The following is a 26570-nucleotide window of genomic DNA, read 5'->3' on the forward strand; positions in this document are numbered from 1 at the left end:
TATATTTAAATTTATTTGGTACAGGGACTTGCTATGTAGCGCACACTCATCGCAATCCTGTCTCCACCTCTCCAGAGCTGGGATTATAGGCATGTGCCACTATGCCCAGTTTCGGTGGCTGGAACAGCACGTGCACCTGGGGTTCCCAAGCCAACCTGGCATGCGGTACCAGGGATCGGATCCGGGTCCTTATGCTTGCCAGACAGGCACACAGGCTGCCGAGCTATCTCCCCAGCCCATATTTTTTGATGCCACTGTGTGGTAAAAGGGGTTGGTGGAAGCTAAGTAAATGCCCACCATTAGAGGATACATTATCAAAATACAGTAACAAACTATGCGATAAAGTTAAAGGAAGAAATTAGATTGATGCAGAAACACTTCAGAGAAAGCAAACAATGATCTTTACAGCATGATACTATTTTCTGTGAATTAAAAAAAAACTGTATAAAATTGCATATATATTTTAAGCCAGTAAATGCAGAAGAGAAAAAATAGATATAAGAATTGGGAATTGGGGATGTGTGTAAAAAAATGATGACAGAACAATAAATTGAGAATCACTGTTCATGCAAATGTCTGTACTCAGGCCAAAAAGAAGAAACAGAACCGAACTGGTATGATATGATTCCAATGGAAATAAATTACAGACAACCTAGCCAGACAAAAGACAAATATAACGCTTTCCTTATGTATTTCATATTGTTATTATGCAGACAAGGTACAGTAGAATTTAGAGAAATTCAAGTTACTTTCAAAAATTGTACTCTCCTAAAAATTAGGATTATTAACTTAGAGAACTTTTAATTTTGAGAAATTGGAGGGACCGATGAGAGGGAGCTATTGCTCTGCACCAGTAGGGCCAAAATAGACACATGCAAGCATGTGGCTCAGTGCTCCTAAGTCAGGGACAGCTACAATGGACAGAAGCATCTTGGAATCTCACAGATTTACTCTTAGTAGTCGCTTGCCTGAAACTGACACCAAATGCCAGATACTTATATTATAAAGGGAGGCAGGTTATTCTGGCTCCAAGTCAGAGACTGGATGGCAGAGGGGCCTGGCAGAAGCAAAACTGCGCAACCCTTGCCAGCCAGGAAACAGAAGAGAGTGGCTGGGGAGGAAAGTACAGCAACCCTTCCTAGTCACCCTCTCCTTCTTCTTCCTACCTGGTCCCACGCCCAAAGAGCACATTCAGCTATGGGTTCCACTGATGAGGACAGTGCCTCATGATCCAATAAACTTTTCAAAGCATGAGCTTAAGCACACGAGGCTTCTGGAGAACATTCTAGATTTTCAAGCACGAAGTCCAGAGATGCTGATTTCACAAGTTCCAGAGAAAGAACACAGGCCCATTTTCCAAGGTTTTGTGGACATACATTTCTAAAAGCTTAGAGGAAAGGATAATGTGGCTCCATGACCAGAATCTAAGGGTGCAGGGGTGGGGGTGGGGAGGCTTAAGGTATTTAGCAATAAAATGCTGACAACAGAACTGCAGACCACATAGAGGTACTAGAAAGCAGTGGAGGTAGAGGAACATAAAGAATGACTTGCAGTTGATTAAACAGGAATGCTACAAAAGATGGGAAAGCACGTAATCCAAAACCAATATAAAAGAGGACGGAGTAAGAATAGTGTCAGGAGTGGTTAAATCTGAGAATATGCTCAAGTTTGAGAAAAATGCAGAGGACAATAAAAGGAATTGTTAACGTATGTTTAGAGCAAACACAAGGAATGATTCATATCACCCTTGGGGCAGATATTATAGTATTAACAGATGACAGCAAGAGAGAACAGAAACTGTTAGCATTCCGTTTGCTCCCATCTTCCCTATCAATGAGAATGATCTTCCAACTAAGCCATGAAACAACAGATTAGGAAGGAACTAAAACCCCACAGAGGTGATAAAACTAAAAGGCAACATCTAGCTGCTTTATATGAGTTCATGTCTCTGGGCTCAAATGAATCTTCCCTGAGTTCACTGAGTGAACTCACAGCCATGGCTGTAGAGCCGTGATCCTCTGAGCAATCCTGGAACAGACAAGAGGGGCAGAGGACCCAGCTGGGGACCAATTCTAAAGGGGGTTGACAGAGGGATATTGTGACAGAATTTCTCACTTCAAGTTGCTGCACAAATAATGAACTGGCTTATAGAAACTTAGGAGAAGAGTAAGAATGGCATAATTGCCAGAGACCAGAAAGGGCTCACTAAAAACACTGACCAAACTCACCTCCTTTCTGTCCCTGATTTACCAGGAGGTAAAGGAATTTCTTTCTTTAATGTATTGGTACAGGGTCTCACTATGCAGCTTGAACTCATAGTGATCCTCCTGTTTTCAGCCTCCCCAGTGCTGGGATGCCAGGCATGGCCCACCACATAGGATCTCTGTGACAGGATCTGAGCCTCCGGGGTGGGGCTGGTGATGCATGTTGTGCTGGTGGTTGAACCTGGGTCCCTGCTCTTGCAGAGCAGGCACTTAGACTGCTGAGCTATACTGCCAGCCTGAGGAGAAGGAATTTCTATCTTTTGAAAGGTTATCAGGTATTCAGTGGTTAAGGTAGATGTGGGAACACTGATAAATAGTTCTTTAGAACCTTCCAACACTGAAAATTCAATTAATCTGTGGCTTTTCAATGACATTACTTATATCTTCCTACTTTGTTTCTTCTGCCTTCATGAGACTTAGGGCTTTCTAACATCTTTGGAATAAAGGAGTATTAAGACATGGAGCCTTTCCCTTCATCCTCACTCTAACAATGACCTGAGATGTTATGCTTCAATTCTTTGTCTGTCTTTAGGGTAATCAGCACAGTTACAATTTATAATTTATGTTTCTATGAAACTCATTTCGCTAGCTAAAACTTTCCTTGTAAAGTGTACTTGTATTTTCTACTGTCTCCCAAAGGACCATTTTTATTTCTTTTTCTCTGGCATCAGAGGCTCTGGAATGATAATCTTCATGTTTCAGTCCCCTAAACAAGTTTAGCCACCTTATTCAGTACAAGCCTATGGCTATGTCAACCCTTTCTCTTCTTAACTCTTCTCTTCTGGGTCCTTAATGTCTACAAATCAGACTATAATTGTGCTTTTCTTCCAAACTGAATTCAACAGAAGAAGAAGTTTTTATGCTGTTTATTCTGTGCCTGACATCCAACCCAAAGTGTGTAAGACAGTCCTGTCCATAAAGCATCACCAAAAGACAAGCAAATACACACCTGAAACTCCTATGGAGCTGCAGAAGGCAAATTATGATGAAGAAGCATAGAAGGTCCTTCTCCACCATTTCTGTGCCTAACATCTAGCAGGTAATCAAAAATTTTTCTTTTTCTTTTTTTTTTTTTTTGGTGGCTGGCTCAGCCTGCCCTGGGGGCGGGACTGGTGTGGCCTGTGGTGCCAGGGATTGAACCAAAGTCCCTGCGCTTGCCTAAGCAGGTGCTTTAGATCACTAAGCTATGTTGCCGGCCCTCTATTTTGGGTTATTAATGAATGGGCAAACAAATATGGCAGGCCAAATGCAGTGTTGTAGAAGTCAGAAAGAGAAAAGATCACAGTGGAGCAGAGGTAGACAGCTGCCACATGAATATTACTTAAATAAGAAATATAATATTTATAGCTTGAGTCTAGAGTAAGATAAACTTCTTTCTCCCAGAGTTTCTTACATTTCTTTTTAATGGGATGATGATCTTTAATGTGTATATTCAACAAAGCTTCTCAAGGAAGGATCATCTAAATCAATTTTCAAAATAATCTCAACAAATAGTTTTCTATTACTATCCTAATATGTACTGCAAAATGTATCAAATGCAAATACATACAAACAGGTTTTCAATTTTGTTCTTCATTTTTTTTTTTTGTCAAATTATCCCTGAATAGAGCAGAGGAGTAATATGAAGTTTTATCAGAGGCCAGCAGAGTGGAACTTTCAGGTGCTGGGAAGAAGGGGCCCCTGCAGTTTGTGGTCGCCGTGCTAGTTCTCAGAATTCTTGGGTATGGATGCAAATTATTGCAAAGAAAACAACCTCTTCTCCCCTACAAAGCTCTCAGAATTGTTCAGTTGCAATCACTTTCAGTATCAAAGAGTAATCACTTTATATAGCCAAATCAGCACAATTTTTTTTACTGATTTTCTCAAAACTCCTAATTCTTGATATGTGGTTACTGGCTGATAAAAGGTATTTTAAAGTATCTCTTTAGCATTATCCTTTTTGCTCACTGTTATGGCTTATAGCTGGATGTCACCCCAAAGCCTCATGTGTGTGAGGCAACTGGCTTGGGGGGGGGTGAGATACTCACTAATGGATGAGTTCACAGATGAGTTTATAGCTAAATGTGATGTTGGAAGGTGGAGCCTGCTGAGAGGAGGTGACAGTGGCATGGCCTGGAAGGGTCTGTCTCCCTCACACCACACTATGAGACGTTACTCCTGTGCCATCCCCTCTGCCATGCCACCCAGCCTTGCCGCCAGCCAACTGTGGCCTGGAATCTCTCCGTACTGTAAACCAAAATAAATCTTCCCTTCTTTAAATTGTGGGTGTTGTGTATGATATCTCAGTGATTAGGAATTAACTGAGATAGTCACTTTTCATTTGATACTACCTTTGCATTCATCTATGTCCAAAGGTGGTTGTTTGCTTTTGTTTTATCCTAAAGGAGTCATCATTTTCAAAGAAGGAAGTTCCACAGATTAGAAAAACTCTGGCAAAGCCATGGTTTTCAAATTGGCTACATCATTTGTGGGGGCCAGTGAAAACTTAAAATACAGAGCCTGCTGGCCCAAACATACTTTACAGATGTAGCAGCAGTGCATCCCTCCAAGGGCAGAGTGCTTCTCTGGAGTTCTGACTACACAAGTGCAGCTCCAAGGGGCTAGTCTGGCTATTACAGTGTTGAGAGGAGAGGTTGGCCAATGGGAAAGGAGAGACACATCAATCCAGGAAGTATCTTCTCAAGGATATTACAGGCCTATTTTATTTTGTATCAAAGGATGGCTCCTCTTTTAGGATTCTGATCACACAAACCTGTCATTTTGTAACCATGTTGTTATACTCTGTATTTTTAAATTCAGTTTAAAAGTTCTCACTAGACCCATTCTCACTCTGTTCCATGAGATAGAAAGAAACCTGTGGCTTTTCTCTCTCTCCATAGCAAGTTCATAGCTAATCCAATCCAGCATAAATTTCTAAGAGTTCTGGACAGGTCATTGCCTAGTTCTAATACTTGTTGGATAGGAAAATCTTTGTAATCTCTGCAATACCCTTTTCTTGGAGACATCTGTTCATGCCTACAGAGCCAGAAGGTAAGACTGTAAAAGAAAAAGCATCGGCATCTAGCAATGAGGACCTAAGTCCCAAACTCTGGCGGAGCCGCACAGCTCCCCTGAATCTCGGCTTCCTGGGCTAGTCCACAGACATCCATCTTGCCTTCCTTTTTTTGACTTCACTAAAACTACACTGGAAGCAAATGAAATAGTGTTGAGTAAGATGTGCTATAATTTCTAAAGTTTTTCATAAATATATTATTCTGATGCTTTGCATTATGTGTTTGTTTCCATGATTCCAGAAAGCTATAGACAGCTCTCAATTTGAAGGGAAAAGAACAGCGAATGATAGGTTAGTATATGTGATTTTAATTGCAGCTGCAGGATGGCAGGCAAATGGCCCCATTGCTCCAGGTTCCAATCTTCTTATCCTTGAAAAATAAAAAGATTTCAATCATATCACCAAGATTCTTAGCAATTCTAAAATTATTGTATTTCATCTGGCTTGTTTGATGAAACATTTTATTTTACATCAAGTTCCTTTTATATACTGAGTAATAACCCAGAGTCCTTGAGGTACAGAGGCCATTTCTTCAAGGTGTTTATGAGAAACCCTGAATATTCTAAAAGCTCTTTTCCTATTGATGAAATGAAGGTCAAGCCTGGTCTCTAGACTCAGGAGCTCAACATAGGGTGATGATCGGTAGACAGAGTACTACACTAGGTTGTGATAATTTATTCCACATAAGAAGAGCAGAAAAAAGGGATAATCTACTCGGGGGGTGGAGACTCTCCAAGGAAGGATTTCTGGAAACTGTTACAAAGGCAATGTGTATTTAGGAGCACCTTCGTATCATCCTGTGCATGTTTTCCTTTGGTCCTCTTAATTTCTTTCCCTTGTAGTCAATTTGTGGAACACATTACTCCCAAGTGGTGGCACAGCTGGACATCGTAATAAGCTAAAGAAATCTGTAGCTAAATTCCCAAAGGATGCCAGTCTAGACCAATCCTTATTAGATTGTTAAGCGAACACCTATTGCTTGGAGGGCTGACTCTGCTCTGATTCTTGCCTCAATACATTTTAGGAGACTTTTGAAAAATAGAAAGATGAAAAATTGATTTTTCCTTCCTCAGTATGATGTAGCCCCTGGTGGGGGAGGGGCCACTCTTTGCTAGCAGAAAACAGTGCTTCTGAATTACATGATGAAGTGGGCACTGGTTTCATGAGAGTAATGAAAACAGATGAATCAGCAGCTGCAGGAACAAATCCGAGACTGCAAAATGATAAAGGGATGGCTCGTGGCTGCAGAGTTACGAGCATACTCTAGGTGTGAAGAATGAGGGGCGAGTAAAAACCAAGGCTGCGGAAGTCTGGTGCAATTGTGTATCTTCCGCAACTCACATCAAATGAGCCTTGAGACCAAAGTCTGTCTGTGTGTTGATCCAAAATGGTTCCAGCGTGTCCTCGCATTTCTCATGAAATATTTAAGTGAAGGTGATAACAGCAGTGAATCAAAGCAAATATTCTGTTTTCCTTATAGGTATTAATCAATGTAATAAAATCCCAGATAATGAAACAAAAATTGCAACATTCTGTGACTGGCAGTGATCTCACTTAGAACTGCAAAGTTAATTACCTTAAAAATTGAGTCTTTCAGGGTCACCAGTTACCATATGAAACCATTTACAAGCATCTCTATAATCTGGGACACGAGAAACCACAAAAATCTGAAATAAATATTCAGCCAGCACAGATAATCCATAACTGTACAGCACAAAGAAAAGCTCTACTATGTTCCTTTGTTTCCTCCTTCACACATGGTTTAAATGTTCACTCCCCATGTTCTCTTGATGTAAGAGCCTGTTATTGTTATGAGAAAAACCTATAACATGCCGACCCTACAGAAAGCACTAAGCTCAATTACAAACACTGTCTTTATACACACATAAAACCCAAGGCTCTTATGGATATCTGTGTAATGAGAGCAAACTGGGTAGAATTTAGCAGCTGAAAGACTGTTCAGTTCAAAATTCTTCCTATCTATTTCAGTCTTATAAAAAAAGCTTACTGCTCCATAAAGAATGGTTTTCTCTTAAGCACTTGGCTTTGGTGGTGTTTCCTGGCAATACATATACACCTGGGAGGCAGGCAGCTTGACAGAGAGATGCTGGGATGCTATATAAACAAATACATCAGCAGAAGTCATCACAGCCCTCTTTGAAGGAAGTCTCTGGCCACTGGAAACCAATGTTTGCTTTTGTTTCTGCTCTTCATTGCATTTACTTTAATAATCTTATGATAGGCTAGCAATCACAGAGCTACATTTAGCAATGCTAGAATTAAAAATATATAAGGAAGCAGAAAACATCGCTGGAAATGGAAGAACTGAGCCAATTTCCCAGCAGTTGCTCCTGTGTTAGCGCTCCTGGGCCCAGCTGCTGCAGGCGGCGCTCGCAGACTCCCTCCCTGCGCGTGCAGCCTTCGTGTTTGGTCAGCTGGAGCCTCCTTGAATGCTCCTCAATCTCTGCCACAGCTGCCTCCTCCTCCCCATGCCAGCCCAGACCGCACCAGGCCTGGTCCCAGGGCATCTTTTCTCAGTCTTTGGAGAACGCCCCACTCCTTGCCCCAAGGAGATGATCTGAGCTCTATCAAGATTGCTAGACAAGGAAAGAAGACTGGACCAATGTGGGTGAGGGGATTAACCACTGTCACAGCTCTGCAGAGGAAGGATCTTACCAAAATCACTGACTTAGAGACATAATAATTTCACATCAGAATGGGCAGAAGGTTGAAAAGTAACCAAAGAGAAAAAAGAATCATTTAGTAATCTTTCCAAAAAGCAATTTTCACTTTAACTTTGTGCTTTATATTTTATTCCAGAAAATAAATACCTCTTGACATAGGATTACAGTTAGTTGGAACAGAAAACCAAAACAAATCAAGAATATAGATTTTCCTGAAAAATTATTCTTAGTATTAATTTGATGCAAAATTAGTAAAATTCTATAAGAGCATTAATTGCTCCCAAAGAGTAAAATAAAGTACTTTTTAATATATCTTGTAAGTCAGTAAGTATATAGATATATAAGAGTCCAGAATGCTCTTCTAAGTGCTAGAAACAAATTATTACAGAAATCAAACAAGACCAGAGATTTTGATTCTTAGAAATATTAAAAATATTGTGGGAAATATAAAGAAGTATTTTAGGGGATAATCTTGAGACCTTTGTTTTTTCTTTCCTGCAATGTTAGGGTTATAAAAAAAAGTAGAAAGAAAGCTACTTGTGACTTTGCTGTAGGCTACTAAGGTACTGTAAAAACATGATTAAAATTATAAAAAGCCAAGAAAAACAAACAGAAAATATAAAATATTATTTTGGAAAGTACTCATAAGCATGGCAAGGGGATCCTGACACAAAAATAGCTGCTCTTTGGGGAGGGAGGAGAAGTTATATTTTGAACAAGATTATACTCTCTCATAAACCAATATTATTTCAGCGCAATCAAGTGCATTACTAATGTGCAAAATCTAACTTTATGAGATGCAGCAAAGCAGGGAAGAAAGTTGTCTTGCAATGATTACTCTGAAAGTCTAATCAAAGACATTCTCCCACATTATCAAACACAGATGTGCAAGCCAGGAGATGGTTTCTTATTGAAAAAGATTGGCAATAAGATTGAGTACCTTGAATTGAATTCATCTCCTCATCATACCAATCCTATATATACCTGGGAGGCTCTTCAAAGTCTAAACACACAGAATAATGCTCAACACATGTTTGCCTGTGATGTGCTTTTAACTTAAATCCAAATCTACATAAGCCAATTCAGACTTAACAGTGGCACACAAAGACTACTGATCTAACCAAAGAAGCATTCATGGCTTGGCATACAGTGGGAGGGAAGCCAGCCGAACCCCACAAGCCAGAAACCTTGCACCAGACAAAGCCAAAGGCTGCCTGGTGCTGGCCCTGGCCCATCCCAGAGTGTGTTTATTGTGTGTTTGCACATGGAGGAAAAGAACACAAACAAGTCTGCACTCCATCAGTGGCATAATCAAACACAACGTTCTGGAACACATATCACTTTTCCTTCTTCTCTTTCCTTTCTGATAAAAAAAGAGGCAAAGAAAAATATACACTTCACCCCTTGCTGATTAAACATGTCCTTAGTTTCTGATTGGGAAGACAGCAGGTTCTGAGTGCCATCTACTTACTTGTTATGCCTCAGTGTTTATCTAAAATGTTAATTATATCTTCATTGTTTATCTGGAAAATACTAACAAGAAGACATTCTAAAATAAAAATGCATCATTAATACATATTTTTCTTATTTTTGCTTTTATCTTTATTCTACCAAAATCCTGTGTTGTTAGTAGTTGGGTCACCCATGGAAGTGGATGTCACTTCACTATGTATCTGCTTAAAAATTATTGGTACTATAAAAAACAACAAGTCAGATGCTGTTCGTCACCTGAAAAGGGAAGACCTATTTTGAGTCAGCAGAATTTGGAGATACAGCCTCTGTACAGAGATGAGGAGACTGTTTCTGGTATTCCCTTCCCACTTTTCTGGGCTCCACCTGGAAAACTTACCTGTGGCATAAACATGACAGAGCCAAGCTACTGAGATTACCAATTTCACTCTTATTTCCTGCAGACTCTTTCCAGATACCTCTTTCTTCCACAAAGTATAAGCCAAGCATCTTTATTATTTATTGATTGATCAGTTCTTTAACATTTATTTAGATAAATAACTCAAGTAGCATAAGATTCCCAAAGTCAGTATGAATGGCTTATGACCCAAGTTTGTGAACATTATATCCACAGATAGAAGATATCCATAGGTATCTACTGATATCTATTGATCCATCTTTAACTTCTATTTTTCTCTTTACCTTTTGGGTTTCTTTTTTGGCCTGCAGCCACCAATTATTTTGGTATAATCAAAACAGTTCCATCATGAATGCACTGAAGTATATACTGGTTTGGATTAACAGCCTACCTTTGTCATCTTTTAACTTACTAAAAACATCACAGTAAAGGTCATGTAATTTCTGTTTCATTATATTAATAGCTTTGTTGCATTGGGCTCATTCTCTCTTAAGGGTTTTCTTTCTTGCTTTCAAGTTGCATACATCATCTTCTAAACTCAAAATTACGTCTAATTTGTGTCTACAACAGTTCTGAACAATAAGCATCTTTATTAACAAAGGACAGAACGCAAAGACAGGCAGCAGAGGCCAGTTTTTCAGGAAATAGCTATCATCTGGTAAATGGCATAATAAACACATTATGATCTTTGATGCCGTGGGTAATGAGCCAGTAGATAGACAATATCAATGCTAAGATTACCTTCTACCTCCATATGTGTTTTTCACCGGAATTTCTCTTTTCAATTAGTTTCCATTTCCTAGAATTCAACAAGTCACTTTGTACCAACATGTAAGAATTTTTATTATTACTATTATCTTTTGCTTTCCATCATTTTATATCTATTACCTTTTAAAATGAGCCTCTCCCTTACCTAATGCTTTAGTCTGTTAGTTAGTTAAATGATGATATTCAAAGGCAAACTTCATGTTATAAGAACTAAAGAACCTGCATGTCTTCTATAATTCCTTCTTTCCTTCCTTCCTTCCTTCCTTCTTTCCTTCCTTCCTTTCTTCCTTCCTCCCTTCCTTTTCTTCCTTGGTACTGGGAATCAAACTCAGGACCTTGAGCTTGCCAGGTAGGTGCTATATACTCAGCTATATATCTGGCCCCTATTCCTTTCACTAAAAATTATAGGAGTCACTCTTATTCTTGGTGTTCTGAGGTATTATGTGAGAATATGCATTAATTGTACTGAGTACTCTCTTCTTTTTTTTTAAAATTCCATCTTGGCAAGACCTGCTAATAATCTTCATATCGATGATTTTCCACTTTTGTCCTTTTGCTCCTATTTCTATAAGTGTTCCTCAGCTGTATTTTGCAATACTACTATTACATTTTCTTCATAACATATGATTGCTCTTCTATAATAGCATCTAGTTTTTGTTTCAGAGATAAAATCCCTTTCTGGTAATATCATTATGACTTGATGACTTCTTTGACCTTACACATTCCTTTTTTTATCTTGTTTTTATTTTAGTCTTTTTCATGTGCAAGGACTCTGGAATATCTGGTGATCCATGGCTTTCATATGCAAATGTGTGTCACTGAAAAGGTAATTAGACTTCTAATATACATGGATGAATCTTGATTAATGAGCTTCCCAGTAACATAAATTGATGGTGAGATGGTTCTATTGTTGGATCACCTTCCACTATTAGTATCTGTAGCTCTTCTTTCCATGACTGTTCAGTTTCTATAGGAAAAATGTCACCTCTGAAGGAAATATACTTTCACTAGGGAGCCCAGATTTTATAGATTCCTGAGTTAAGGCGTCCTCATTTTCTGTTGCACTTGGTTTTTCTGAACCTGAAGTGTTTCTACCTCAAGTTCTCCAGGTTCCTGAGGAGACAGAGGCTAATACTTGGTAGCAAGGAGTTACAGCTTCCATCAGAAACACTCAACCAGTGGCGTTTAGGACCCATTGCCACCAGTATGGCATCCTGGCAGTTGACAAAATAGCTGAAGCAGAAAGGTCTCGCCTGCCCTTTTCCCTTGAAACAAGCCATTTAAAAAAAATAAATCTGTGGCTTTCTTCTGAAATAGGGCATAAAGAACTCATTTAAAGGGTGCCCACACTGTACCCAAAGGAGAAAAATGTCCTTATCTCTGGAAGCACGTAGACAGAGAGGAGAACTGGAACAGACAGACCTTGCTCACGCCTGCTGGGCTTATTATCGCGCATTCCTATGCCCTTAGGCAGTCATGCTTCTATGACTACACGTTCACTTCTTCATCGACTCAGCGTACAAACAACACAGTGCTCCTGCTTCTTTGAGTCCTCACAGCAGCTCCTGTGCCATGTAGAACTTCAGTTAAATCAACGTGCATGTTCTCTTCATAAGCTTGCCTGGTTAGAGGGTCTCAGCCATGATCCTTGATGAGGTAAGCAAAGGCAGTGTGAGGTCACTGTACTCGTCCATTGTCACTCTCTCTGGCACCATGCCTGTCTGCCTCTCCTGTCTTCACAGTCAGTGCCAGTCATTCGTGAGCAGTTGTATCCATCTGTGTATCTCATTCACTCCATGATCAATGAGCCTCTTTATTATTATTTTTTTTAATTCCATAGCTTTTACTCTTTGTGTTCACCTTGGTGTTATAACACAAACCAACTAAAACATTTCTCACCTTCAAAGCTCAGATTTCTCACCATCTCCCATGTTAAAAAATATACAGGGCCAGCAGCAACACCATTAAAAGATCAAACACCACATATCTGCTTGAAGCTCGAATGTCTTAAGTGTTCTTTCTTTAACCCTCTAACACTTTTCAGCTGCCTCAAAGAAAACAGCCTCCTTGCTGTGGCTGGACTCTTACTCCCATGTAAAAGAGAAGAAATGAAAGTTCATGGTTGGCAACTTCAATTTCCTCTTTCTTCCATGTACATAGTATATTAAAACATCCTGTATTATAGAGGGCCAGGGCAGGTGTGAGGAGGAGGGTTAAGCCTGGGGCTAGGGGAGGAGAGGAACTGTTCCGGAGAGAAAGAGAAGATATTCAGGTGGTAGGAAAGGCAAGGGGCAGAGGGACGAAAAAGAAAACATACATTAGAAGACAGACACAGGCGTGCTGTTCTCCACAGCTGTGAGCCAGGCCAGGGTGGCTAGATGGTGCTTTTATAAGGAATGTGTCAGATGCTTTGTAGTTACCACTTAATTTTACAGATGGCCAGAGAAAGTGCTTATATTACTTGCCTGAAGTTACCACCAAAGGCTGATTAGAACAAGATGTCCTAACATAGGACCTATGTGTAAAGCAGAAGAAACAATTGAAGAAGTACAAGCGTCCTTGTAGGATCTAAAGTCAGATGTTTGAAGTAATGATAGCAAACCATCTCTGCAGGTAAATTGGTTGAGATAAATCATGTCAAGACCATGAAAGTAAGGAATCTAAACAGCTCTCTCCCTCCATGCAAAGGCTGGCCTACTGAGAGTCACACCATCTTTATCCCCTTCATGCTTAAAAGCATGATATTGGCTATCAGTAGAAAGCAGGGGAGGTGCCAAAGATAGGGCCAAGCATGAAGCTGATTCACTGGGAGCAATTAGGAGACATCTGACAGGACAGTCTTCCTGTGGGGGCAGGGAGGAGACTTCATCTGTTTGGTCTTTGGCATTGCCTTCATTAGACACTGGAGTAATAAAGGGAACTGAAATGACCTTAGTAGTAATGAGGATATTTATTATAAACAGACTTGAGACACAAGATTTAGCAATGAGTAAAAGGCTGATAGAAATGAATTTGGGGAGTTTCCTTCCTAATGAAAAGCCAGATAAAGAAAAAGAGATTTAGTCATTCTGTGTTGCCAAATTGGTAAAAGCTTTTGAGGACAAAGTAATAATAAAGATATCGCCTGGGTAACAGACAAAAGAGATCCCAGAAAAGATTGTAGAAAGCAATTTTCTGTGAAATGAATCCTGTTTTCTCACTGACTTACATTATAAAATCAAAGACGCATGGCAATGAGGAAAAAAAGATTTGTACCTAGATGGAAAAAGATTCCAAGAGCACAGCAACTCAGGTGAAATAATATATGTTAGGTATTTTTTTTTAAACCAGTGTTAATTTATTGATTGCTGGGGATACAGACTATGGAGAATATACAGCATGCGCTGGGAGAAGGAACTAACCCTATCTAGGCTCAGGCCATTCGACAAGCCCGTGAGGAGTCCATCAGGTAGCACAGGTCTGATCTTAAGGAGATGGCAGGACGACTCCCAGCCACCTACAAGATATGTGAATGCACTGGGGACTTAAAAATTCTTACTTAAAAATCAACAGGAAAATGGGAAGTTCAGTCTGCCTCTTTATTTTAAACAAAGCTAAGAGAGAATCTGTGAATCATGTAAATATGCCTCCTTCCCAAATTATGTGCATTTCAAATTTTAAGGAAATTCATTTCTAAAAGTTCTTCCACATCAATTTGTATGCCACAGAATTAAAAAAGCTATGTGAATTGAGAAAGGATTAATGGCCAATTTAAAAGACTGTACTCATCAAAAGCCAGTTATGTACTGTTGAGCTGCTCTCTGACACTAGCAGGTTTTTATGCCATATTCACTAATTTCTCCCCAATATATCTGCTTTAACTTATCAATACAATAATATGATATAAAGGAAAAATTATATTTACATTTAAAAGGAAAGATTAGATTACTTGATTGCTTCAGATCATAACTAAAAAGTAATTATGTATTTTAATAATGTACAGTAAACACAGTAATTATACCCTATAACTGGATAAAATGCTGAAATGTAGCTATACCTACTGAGTTCCACCAGCTCTGTAACACATAATTTCTCTTACAATGACATCAATGTTATTTGATGTTCCAGTAATGGTCACTTCTTTTCATGTTAGTGGGAATAAAGACTGAGAAGACTAAACAGTTATATCCTAATGGAACAAAAAAGAAACTTTTTGGCCTTTTTTCTTTTTTTAAAGAGGAAGTCTATTCTTTTCATAAGATTCCTTCACCTTTGAGAGGAACCAACTATGGCTTGCAGCGCTGGACAAATCGAGGGTACAAGCACACATCTCGCATGTGGTATTTATTCAGGATTCAAGTCAGGAACCACTCCAGGCCCAAGCCATATCCTCCATGAGGACATGTACCATATTTTCTCTTATCTGTATACCAGTAGAAGGGAGTGGGATCAATACCTTCCCTTTTATAACCTGCCAGGATGTCTTCATTATCCCAGATGTGCATGGAGCCGCCCACAATCTCACCAACATTGGGCATCAACACGTCTACTGATTCAGTAAGACGGGGATCCTCAGGACATCGCTGCATATAGAAGGATTTGATCTCCACAGGAAATCGACACAGCAAGATTGGTTCATTAATGGTGTCTGTCATCTGTCTCTCAGGAGCTTCTGGGATATCCTCTCCAAATTCATAGAAAGTCCCATCTTCTTTCTTTATATTGTATTCTTTTAACCACAGAATAGCATCTGTGTAGTTTATCTGTCTGATAGACCATTTAGGGGGTTTAAAGTTTGGGTTGAGATCCAATTCTATGCTTCCTGCTGGCGACTTTAAGATTCTATCTACAACATCACAAACCAAGTCCTCCAACCGGTTCAGGAGATCCTCAAAGGTCAGGAAAGGGCACTCTGCTTCCATGTGAGTGTACTCAGCCAGGTGCCTTCATGTCCCGCACTGTTCTGGCCTGTATGGTTGTACAATACAGAACATGTCTCCCTGGACTGGAAGGCAGGTCTCCAGGTACAACTGAGAGTACTGAGTTAAAAATACCTCTTCTCCGAAGTAGTCCAGCTTGAAGAGTGTGGAGCTGCCTTCAACCTGCGTTTGCACTAATGTCGGAGGAGTAACTTTGTAGTACCCCCTATCAAAGAAGTGGTTTCAGAAGCACCTGGTCACCACAGAGCATGCTCGCAGGATTTTGGACATGTTTTCTCCCCAGATCATCATGTGCCTGTTGTTGAGCAGGACATCCACATCGGACTCTTCGTTGATCAGGTTATCAGCTCCTCCAGCAGGAGCCAGCCCTATGAATTCCCAGAAGTCAGTTAAGCTCGTGGCCTCCAGGAGCTTGTTTGCCTTTTGGGGTAAGAGCTAGTGTTCCATATACTGCAACACTACTCTCAGTAGATAAGACTACTCCATTGTAACACTGGCACAAAGCATCTGACAAGACACATTGAAGGAAACCTGTACTATCCCGCAACACGAGGAATATTAAATTCTTTCCTTGTCTACGCATCCTGTGGACCCAGCCAAATAACTTTACTCTTTGGCTTCTATATCCTTCTAATGCACAAATCTTCACACACTTGGGCTCTGGCAGACTTGGATCCTTTTTAATGGATATCTTCTTGGCTTCTTCCAGGTTCTTTTCTCTTCACAAACCATCTTCTGCCTCTTTCTTCTCCTGGGATTCATTCTTCATTTGTTCCCTGTGCCACATTTTTTTAATGTTCTTAATCTGTGACTTAGAAATAACATCCCACCTCTCATTTTCTTTTTGTGAATCTACGTAAATGGTAGGGAATGGTTCTTTTTCTACTGTCATCAAAGCCTTTAGACCTGTTTTAAATGTTTTCTCCTTGGTTCCATCTCCCATAGCATCATTTCACTCTCGATCTGACACATACAGCTCCAGCACCATTCCTGCAGTCGCACTGGTCACCTCCAAGGACATAGTCTGTAACACCACCATGCTTCCCCGTCACCCCAATGTGTACTGGCCTATGTTAGGTATTTTTAAAATTAATTTTATTGATAAAGAAATAGCAATGAGACAGTTTCAGAACAGGTTAGTAGGACAGTTACAATAATTAATACATTGCATTGTTGTCTTTATAGTATCCATAGGACTAGATGCAGACATGATATCTTGTCTAAACACTATTAGTACAAATCTTTTTTCTCATTGAACTAAGAGAAAGTAGCTGTATATCTATCCTAACTAATTTGTATATATATATATATATATATATATATATTTCATTATAAAATTGTTCTTCATTTATATCTCCTTTTTTTGTTTAGTTTTGTCAGAGATAGGTATTCCACTGCCATTCAAACATTATAGGTGCATGAATTCAGCAATATAATCCAATGTAGTCCAGTAGATCATACTAGTAGTGGGTTATCCGTAGGACTGGCAATGACAGAAGTTTTTGACTGGAGCCTTTTATAGCTCAGTATATTAATATGGTTTTACTTTTTATACCTTGTGTTTTGACTTTTCTGCTGGATGGTTAAGACCAAGATAAAGCAAGACCTATATAACAAGAAATGTAACTTTCATATATTTTAGGTTTTAAAAACATAGTTCTAATGTTAAATACTAATACATAGTAAAGCCATGCCATAATCAGAAGAAATAATAAAATAAAATACTGACAACCAAATCGACATATATTCTTAGAAACTTGCTGGTGATATAGCTGTATATGTTGGTTTGCTTCAGATTGTTTCCATTTGGGGGGCTCAGTCTCCAAAGACTTAGCAGTTTGCCTAAGCTTTTCACCAGCTTTATGGTACCTGAGAGTTTAAGTTCATATCAAGATGATTTTAGAATTAAAAGAGAGAGCACTCTACTTCATTTTGGCTTTCCCATGTTTCATGTTGGCCTGATTGGTCCTTGAAGTGTTTTAAAGATATTAACTTCTTCAAACATGTGCCATTCTAGGAAACACACTGGATGGTTACATTTTCTGTCTCTATGATCTGTGTATAGTTTTTTTTGAGCTACATAAAACATGAATTTTATAGTTGGGATATTAATTTGTTTGGTTTACTGATGACTCCTTAAAGCCTAGAAGAGTGCCGTGTGTATCAGAGACAATCAGTAAAACTTCATTGAGTATGTTATGAGATGTACTTTTTAATCCTTCATCCCACCTTCCTTTAGCCACACAAAGAAACATTTTCATGATGCTCTTCTGGCAGCTGGAGGTAGAACACTCAGGGAATGAAACAGACACAGTCCCTCACTCAGATGGAACAAAGAACTCTGTTTCAAATTCAATGAATAATTATACAGCACAGTTATGACCAGTGTCACAAGGGTGATGTACAGGACCTTGAGGAGCATTCAGCAGGGAGACTTACTATAGTTTTCAGGTGTTTGCATGAAAACTTCTGACATTATAACTGTCTATGTAGAGTAAAATGAAGATCCATTTCAGGATACAGCCAGCCATTTCACAGTTCATCTCTACACATAGCACAGACACATCTGCCTAGTAATTATCCACGAACTGCTTTACTTCTGCTTCTTTCTCACTCTTCTCCCAAGAAACAGCCCAATCTCTGGATACCTGCACACAGTGACTAGACCACATGTTTCCCCCTCAGGTCAAATTGTTTCAGTCTCTTCAACTATGCCTTTTATGAAAGTGGTTAGACTGTCTTGAAACCCTGGTCATTGTCCTTACAGTACCCATGATGGAGCACAGTGATCAGGACAGCAAGTCTTACTGTCTTCTCCCTCTGACCAGGACACCACATGATCATGAACCCGCTGTATGTACAAATCTTTCTTCGCAGACAAGCCCCACCATTGACTAAAGTTTAACCTCATATTTAACCAAGCCCACCCCTCCCAAACTTTAAATGCATGTGAACTATTTGAGCTCTTGATTAAAACCAGTTATCAAATTATAATTCTAGGTGCCTAAGGCAGCCGCTGAGGTCTTGCGCAACTAGTTCTTGATGATGCCCTTTGCTCCTGGTCCCCTGACCACACGTTTAACAGCAAAGAACTAAGCCTTGAAGGCCCAACCGTCTCAGCTTCCACTTGAGTTGCATCAGAGTTTTGTTTTGTTTTTGTAAATCTATTTAATTCTACTAAAATTCTCCTTTTTAGAATTAATTTTGGAGTTTCATATTTTTTAAATCTTGATTCAATAATTCTGCATCTCTTCTATCCTACTTAGTTCTGCATTGGTATATTTACTACTGCAAAAACCTTGTTTTATTCAATGGTGATTGAGATTGATACTTGGTTTTAGGTATCTCTTAGACAATGAGCTGACATTCAAACTAAAAAGGTCCCCTACAAATTCATTATCATGGTAAGAAATGCTTCAAATTAGATTATTTCAGTGCATCAACTTAAAACAAACTGGCATTCAATAAAATTCAAGATAATCTCATAAATTTTACATGTTGGTAGAAACTACTACTGTCCAGAATAGTGTACACTTCACTGGACCTTTACTTAAATTTTTATCCTTCCTCCCCAACCTCTGGGATCTTTCCAGGCTTATTTTGCCAGGAACACCTATTCAATTTGTTACGGCTGCTTCCTTGTGCAATAACCAAAATAAAGGAGAAGTCTAATGCTGGTTCAGCTGCAGAGCTTCGCCCTTTGTCCTCTGGGACACAAAGCTATCTGGAAACTCACTACAATTCAACAAGGATCAGTTACTTAGAAGCTAGGGCTGTGGAATTCTATTCCCACTTGAGTAAGTTTTCTCATGCTGTGGCTGCCTTATCAGAAATATATTCCATGGCAAAATATTACACTATTCAACTTTTTAGAATTCTTGTGAATTAAGAAACAGTAATTATGATTAACTGATGGGCTACATGATAATACTGAGACACAAAATTAAGGAATGGATTATCCAGAGTAGGTTGCCTAATCCCAGTAAAAGTCAAAGCTAATGATGACATGAGAAGCACTGAGGAATTACATTATATATCATTGCTATGGCCAGAACTATATGTGCTGTAAATAAATTATGTTTTCCCATGGTAATATTTTCCATGTAACTGGAGTTTAATAATTTTACTGCAAATAAAAATAATATGCAAGAATGAGAACAGATGACAAAGTGGAAACTGACCCAAAAATGAACTAAAATATCTATGAGTACATACTGGGGGGAAATTTTGGATTTCAGACCATGACATTAATTTTACAACAGCCTTCTTTATAGTCATTTGGGTGGATGGTGTAATGTGCAGGGGGGCTCTGCCATCTCTCCTCATCATGCAGAACAGGCCAAAAACTCCATCACAAACATTTTGCTATTTGGGAGAACTAGAACATTTGAGAACTACATTCCAAATAAATGAACAAGAATATCATAAAAGGGTTATGTTTGACATAGACACTTATTAATCTCATTTATATAAAGTTCTTATGTATTACTTATACACTGATGCAGAAAATAATGTATTTAAATTGAAAATAATAGGCGGGCATTTTCAAAAGTTATGATAAAAACTAGGTGAGTAAGTACAATATTTAATATGGAAACTCAAAACTCATTTACATAGTACTGGTAGTCTACCCAAATATCACGGTATATGGGGCAGGCTAACTTTGGCATTCAAATGTAACAAAACTTTACCTAATGATTTACTCCTGGTGTAAACATTAACTGCTCCCAAACCATTTTTTAAATGCATATGCTTTGAAACAGCTACAATATTTAAGTTGAATTAAGAAAGTATAAAGGGAAGTGTGTCCCAAATATACCTATACTCACTCAGGAATTTAAGCTACATAAAAAGAACACATAAAGATGCAGTATGTCAATAGTGGAGATCATATTCTGAGTCAAAAATTATTATTGCTGTTGCTTCAGGAAGACTCAAGTCAGCAAGACATTGTCAAAGAGATATGTCTTTATCAATTTGTGGTTCAGAAAGGTAAGATTTTGTACTGTGAAGTACGCATTTGGTTGGATTTCTTTAAAATTGGGAATTATCTGTGGCTATCCAATAGGAGGAAAGCATTGCCTAGCAAGACTGAAGCACCAAGATGCTACAAGAGTTTTCAAAAAATAATATTGCTTAGATTAGAAAAGGTAAGGTTACATTCATAACATTGGTTTACAGTAGACAGTAAAGTAAAAAATGTTCTATCAAAAAAAGAGCAAACATTAAAGTATTCCTTAAGATAGGAGAATACAGCTAAAGAGTAAACTAGATTTAGCCCTAATTTTGCATGGAAACCTGATCTCTGTTTGCAAAAGCGGTCACTTCTTTTCACCCAATTAAAGGACTTGTTGTCTTCATACATGTATATTTTTCATCTAACTAGTTAGTGTCCACTCTAACATAACTACCCATTTATTATTTACCTTTTCTCCAGAAAAGGAGCTCTTCAATAGCAAGGACTATGGCTCATTACTTAATATTTTCCAGAAAAAAATCCCCAGGAAATGACAGGAATTTAGCAAAGGTTTGGTGAGTGGATGAATGAATGAATGCTTTCCACTTTCATCACATGGTGGAAGTGAGCAACTACACTCAACTATCTCTTGCATGAGAGCTAAAAAGTGTCATTATGCAAGAGATTAGCAGGCAGGTATTGAGAAGAAATAGAAGGAAAGAAGAAATTAAAGCCAAGGCACCTAAACACATTTGGGAAACAAGAGGCTAGGTCCAATGTAAAAATTAGAAATGGGGCTTCTTTTGAGCACAGATTTTCTAGAATATTTAACAATAGAGCTCAAGAAATAAATGCATTTTATCTTGCAGATACAAAGCAAATAATACAAATAATTTAGTGGTCATATCACATATTTCATATATACTCCATACATACTCACTCATACAAACTTGTGCAATGCTACTTTTGCTGCCTCCTAAAGAAACATAAAGTAAAGGAAAAGACAAAGAGCTCACTCTTGGAGGTAGGATAGGATTGGGGGCCCACTGTTGTTATACAGTCTAATAGTGAAATCTCCATTGATCATATTTCATGGAATACTAGAAATACAGTGCTTGAAAGAATTATGATAAGTTGGTTATAAAGGTGATACCTCTAAACCTCAGAAGACAGGTTAACTCTTAATGTGTTCACGGAAAAGCCATACATACCACCTACCTTGTGTTGCTAGGGTTCTTCTTGCTACAGCTTGCTGCCCTCAGGGGACACACAAATCTCCATGATTCACTTGCTGTGTAGGGCTCAGTCTGTATTACATGCTAAACACATACCAGTAAAGAAGCTCTTACATGCTGTAAGATGCCATGTGCATTGTAATCAGTTTCTATGAATGGGAACTTTCTTTTGTGGGGGGACTTTTAGCGAACATGATGGTAAGTTTTACTGATAAAACAGAGCCATTGAACAAGGAAGGCATTTGCTTTTTGTCCATAAAACTTTCCAATGTGTCCAAAAAAGTGAGGCAGGAATAACTATTGGGAACTGACTTATGTGGCACGGATATTAATACTTATATTCAGATTGGATGAAAAGTATACATATCTTAAATTCCATGAGAGAGTCATCTAGCATTGTAGGTACTTTGAGAGTGAGGGAGGAAGAAAAGGAGGGAAGGAAAGAATGATTAAAAAGAAGAAGGAAGGAAAAAAGAACAAGAAATGAAAAATGAAAGGAAGAGGAGGGAAGGAGGGAGCAAGGGAGGAGCAGGCATAAAATAGACACTTGTTCTTTCTCTGAAATTTCAAATATCTTGCCTTTAAATGAATGGTAAAATAAACATTTCATCTGTAACTTCCAGCTAGAATTGCTTCTTTTTTGATCATGGAGAAGTGAATAAAACCCACGTTTGAGGGAGGAATGTGTCAATTATGCTGTATCACCAAGTATGCACATCTGCCCGAGAAAAAGACACATGAGGAAAGCATTACTTGATCTGGTTTGTTCTCACTTATGCTGCAGCCTTCACTCCAGTGTGATCTATGGGTTCACGTTTTGCAGGATGGAAAATGAATTCAGCTAATGATAAGCAAATTTTCACACATCAGAATGCCTCCTTCCATGGAATGTGTAAAACTCATCAGAACAAGCTCTACATGCTTTTTGGGAGGGGAAGATGGGGAGGTTATACTGGAAGACAAATCATAAGACTTCGATAGGTAGAGGTGATATTCTAACTAGGAAACGCCTTTCCATCCTGGGTCACTGTGCTCTGATATCTGTGCTCTGACAGCAAATGCATGAATATCTTCTGAGGTTACACTGCTATTTTCAGTTGAAATTAGTATCAGAGAAACCAAGGGCTCTTTCACTTGCTTTCACAAGAACCTTTTTCCTCCCTCTGCACAATTATGTCACCTCAAGTTGAACACGCCTTGCACATTCAGACAGTGATCAAGGGCAAATATTTTTGGGGTGATCAGACTATTATTGATTCTTAGGAAGATAAAAATGTATACAGGATCTAAAAAAGCTCTTCTCTAGGCTGGTGGGTTCACAGTTAAAAGTGCACACGAGCATCAATGTGCATGAGTACACACATACACGCACATATGCACCCCCCATGGTTATGAGCTGAAGAGATGTCAACACCCCTTAGAGGTTACAGGTTGGTTCACCAGTTGAAGAAGAATGTGCTGAGTTGAAACTGATCTTTACATAGGTAAATACAGATTTCCACAAGAGACCATTCAATCATCCTTCAGTCGCTGGTGCTAAGTGGGGTAGGGGAAAGAGGTCTACATTTTCCAGAAGAAAAAGAATTCCTAATAAAGACCATGTGTCACTTGGCCTTCCATGCTATCAATTAGGAATACTTAAAAGACATTCCCTCTTACAAATATGTATCTGCAACTTTCAGGAAAAGTGTACAATTTCAGTAACAAACCTTTGATGAACTCCTAACGTTCCAGAGTAACGCAAAAAAGAAGCCCAGCCACATCTCACAGAAAGCCACTTGTCCCTCCCCACCTTTGTCTTCTGTCAGAGCAGCAGGTATTCAAGCAGAGACCAGAGAAAGGCAGGGGAGCTTAGTCTTATTCTACTTCTTCAGAGTGGATGAAACGTGTTCCAAGAGTAGAACTGTCAAACATTTGTGCCTCAGATTCAGACAGCCAAATGACAAGAAGGCATGGTAGGTTTTCTGGTGGGACTGGCTGTGGCCTGGTCATGACACCAGGAAAAGTTCCTCACACGCTGGGATCACCATTTAAAAATCTGTGGTCTACAAGGTGGGTCCTATATGCTGTTGTCAACTTTCTGTTAGGCACAAATCGTAAAGGGGAACAACTGAAATTAATTTTAATAATATATTTTATTTAACTCAATATATTGGTTTATAACTTCAACATAAATTCCAAAATGGTGCTATTTTAATCTCCTTTTCACACCAACCTTCTGAAATCCAGTGTGTGTGTTGCACTCCAGCATGCCCCGATTTGGGGCTGTCACACTTCTAGAGCTCAGGGGCCAACTGTGGTGAGCAGGCACTGTCCTGGATGGAGGTGTGGAGCCCTGGACAGAGGTGTGGACATTTCTCCTGGGGCTTTTCCCTCTTTCCTCTTGCCTACCCCTTGCTCTCAGTCCTCTTCTGTTTTATCTGGGGCAATGCAGATTCACTGCAAAATATCCTCTACTAAGTGAAACCTTTCTGTTTTACTAAGCAAATTGAAACCATGTGTTTGTAAGCTCATTATTATTCATTTCTATTAGCCTAATTTCTACTCCGTACATAGAGTCTTGTAAATAAAATAAAGTAGGAAGCCTGCTCTGCCATATAGCAGCTAAGGAACAAATCATGTGCTTTCTCTAAGCTTCAGTTTCCTCACACATGAAAACCAGTATTTGCCTTTTACAGGTTTCTAGGAAGGACTTGAGGGAGAAATACCATGAATCCACCTGGACACGTGCACACTGGGTGCCTTCCAGGGCCACCACTGCACACACAGTGCTTGCAGGCTGAGGGAGGCCCTTGGGCTCCTCCCTGTGGTTCTGGGGGTGCTGAACCTGGGGCAGGAGAACAGCAGCGCCAAGTGCCCGGCAGGAACCAGGGCTTCTTAGATCTACTGTTTGGATCAGTGCTAGGAAGAGCAAGGGAGCAGAAGAGAAAGGAGCTGGGCATAGAGATTTTGTATTTTCTCCTTTTTCTAATTCCTTCTTTTGTTTCTCCTTTGTACTCCAGCATTCTCTTCTCTCTCTCCTCTCCCTCTCCTCCATTTTTCCTTGCCTCTCATCCCTGATTACTCTTTTCTCCTATGCAAAGGGCTTGGGGAAAAGCTTCAGAACATAGGGTAGGAGTATGGATTGCTACCATGCAGAGCTGCAGGGAGGGGTTAACGACAACACACACAGTCCTGTGAGTTAATTCTGTGGGGCAGCCCGGGTATGTGTGCAACAAGACACTGTGGAGAGGGCACAGGCTGGAGACTGAGAGCTGCCAGAGAAGACAGCATCTTCACTATCACAATGAATCAACAGTTTTATGAATAGTGTATGGGAACACAGCACCCTCGACCCTGGCTGGGGGAGCTTGGGGGAGTTTCTGACCAGATGTTGGGGAGAAATCCTACAGTCTTCTCACAGGTCCAAGAGCCCAGGAACACTGAGAACTCATCTGTTGACTCTGTGTGAACAGGTGCACAGGTGTGAACAAATATATGTGCTTGTATGCACACAAACGTGTGACTGTGTATGTACATAGTTTCATGCATGCATGCATGCCTGTCTGCACATGCATGCGTATCTGTGTGAATGTAACCCTGTGTGGATATCTGCACATGTATGTGTAGGAGTAGGGGTGGAGCAGGCTATATTCCTTGACAACACTAAAATGAGTCAGCTATTGTATGCTTATCCCTCTGCACTGTTCTCTCTCTTCCTTCCTCTTCAAGAGTAGGAGAAAAAAAGAATAATCAAGCATCACTCAGGACAAATCACTGGCTGCAGTTTAGATTTGTCATGAAAGCTTTGGGTGAACCTATGTCCACAATAGAAAAATGAAAATAATTAAAGTTTAGAAATGAACATCTGATTATTCTCTTCTTCTCTTTTCTCCCCTCTGTAACCTGTTCTGTTCTAGGCTGCCTCAGAATAAACTCAAATATTTAGAAATACCAGTTGTAAGAACTGTACCACCTCCAGTGCCACTTCCCTGTGAGTACAGGGGCTCACTCTAAAAGAAAACTCCTGACTGATTGCCTGACCTAAGTAGAAATGACAGCACCTTAAGGAGAAACTAAGGTATAGGGTTAGCTGCAAAATAAATACCCCTGGAAATGGTGCCACTTAAACTAACGAAAACAAGCCACACTAGAGCTTCCAGAACTATCCAGGCAGTTCCAGCCCCACTTCTAGCTGGAGTCCTGTGCTCCTCTGGATTCACCAGAATGAGAAGGTTGGTCACGTGTTGCTCAGCCAGGGTTGCTTGAAGCCAGCCTTCCTGGAAATCCAAGGCTAGCAGGATTCTGATACCTCCCATCCCAGTACAGTCAACATTCGTCGTAGTTTAAAGATTATTTCTTATTTTTGTTTCCACAATCTTTTGAGGATGCAGACTGAGCAATGTCCGTAGCTCCATCTGCAAACTCCAGATCGGGACACCGTGTGCTGCTTCTTACCGATTGAAAGCCTCTTCAACACTGTCCTTATCTTATTCAAGTCACAGGCCACAAGGATGAAGAACCACAGCTGGAACTTCCTTCCAAAAGTTTTCCATAGTATTAGAGGAAATAATATATTTTTCTTTGAAGTCATCCACTGTCTCAGCTAAGACTCCAGCTTGGTGCTATGGGACCACGTCTCATCCAAGCTCTGCATCTCGTCTGTGTGGTGTGTCTGATTTCAGAAAGGGTTCATTCTGCCCAGGTGCTGGGCTTCTGCCCGAGGGCTGAGCTGTTCCAGTCATGCAACCAAATAGGCCTGGACAACTTGCTGGGTGGAATGTATACAGAAAGTAAAATAATTTTAACTTGTAGGCTATGCTTTGTATAAGACATGGGCACATG

At 39.6% G+C, this 26570-nt stretch overlaps 1 protein-coding gene and 1 pseudogene across 1 annotated transcript in view; both read right to left on the bottom strand.

The window, feature by feature from the left end:
• The window catches only part of Pard3b (par-3 family cell polarity regulator beta), a 1028738-nt gene that overhangs the window by 262954 nt on the left and 739214 nt on the right, over positions 1–26570 (bottom strand). The window lies entirely within an intron of this gene.
• LOC101570604 lies at positions 14790–16612 on the bottom strand (annotated as a pseudogene).

The sequence above is a fragment of the Octodon degus genome, unplaced genomic scaffold, assembly GCF_000260255.1.
Source record: "Octodon degus isolate 3935 unplaced genomic scaffold, OctDeg1.0 scaffold00016, whole genome shotgun sequence".
Taxonomy (NCBI): Eukaryota; Metazoa; Chordata; class Mammalia; order Rodentia; family Octodontidae; genus Octodon; species Octodon degus.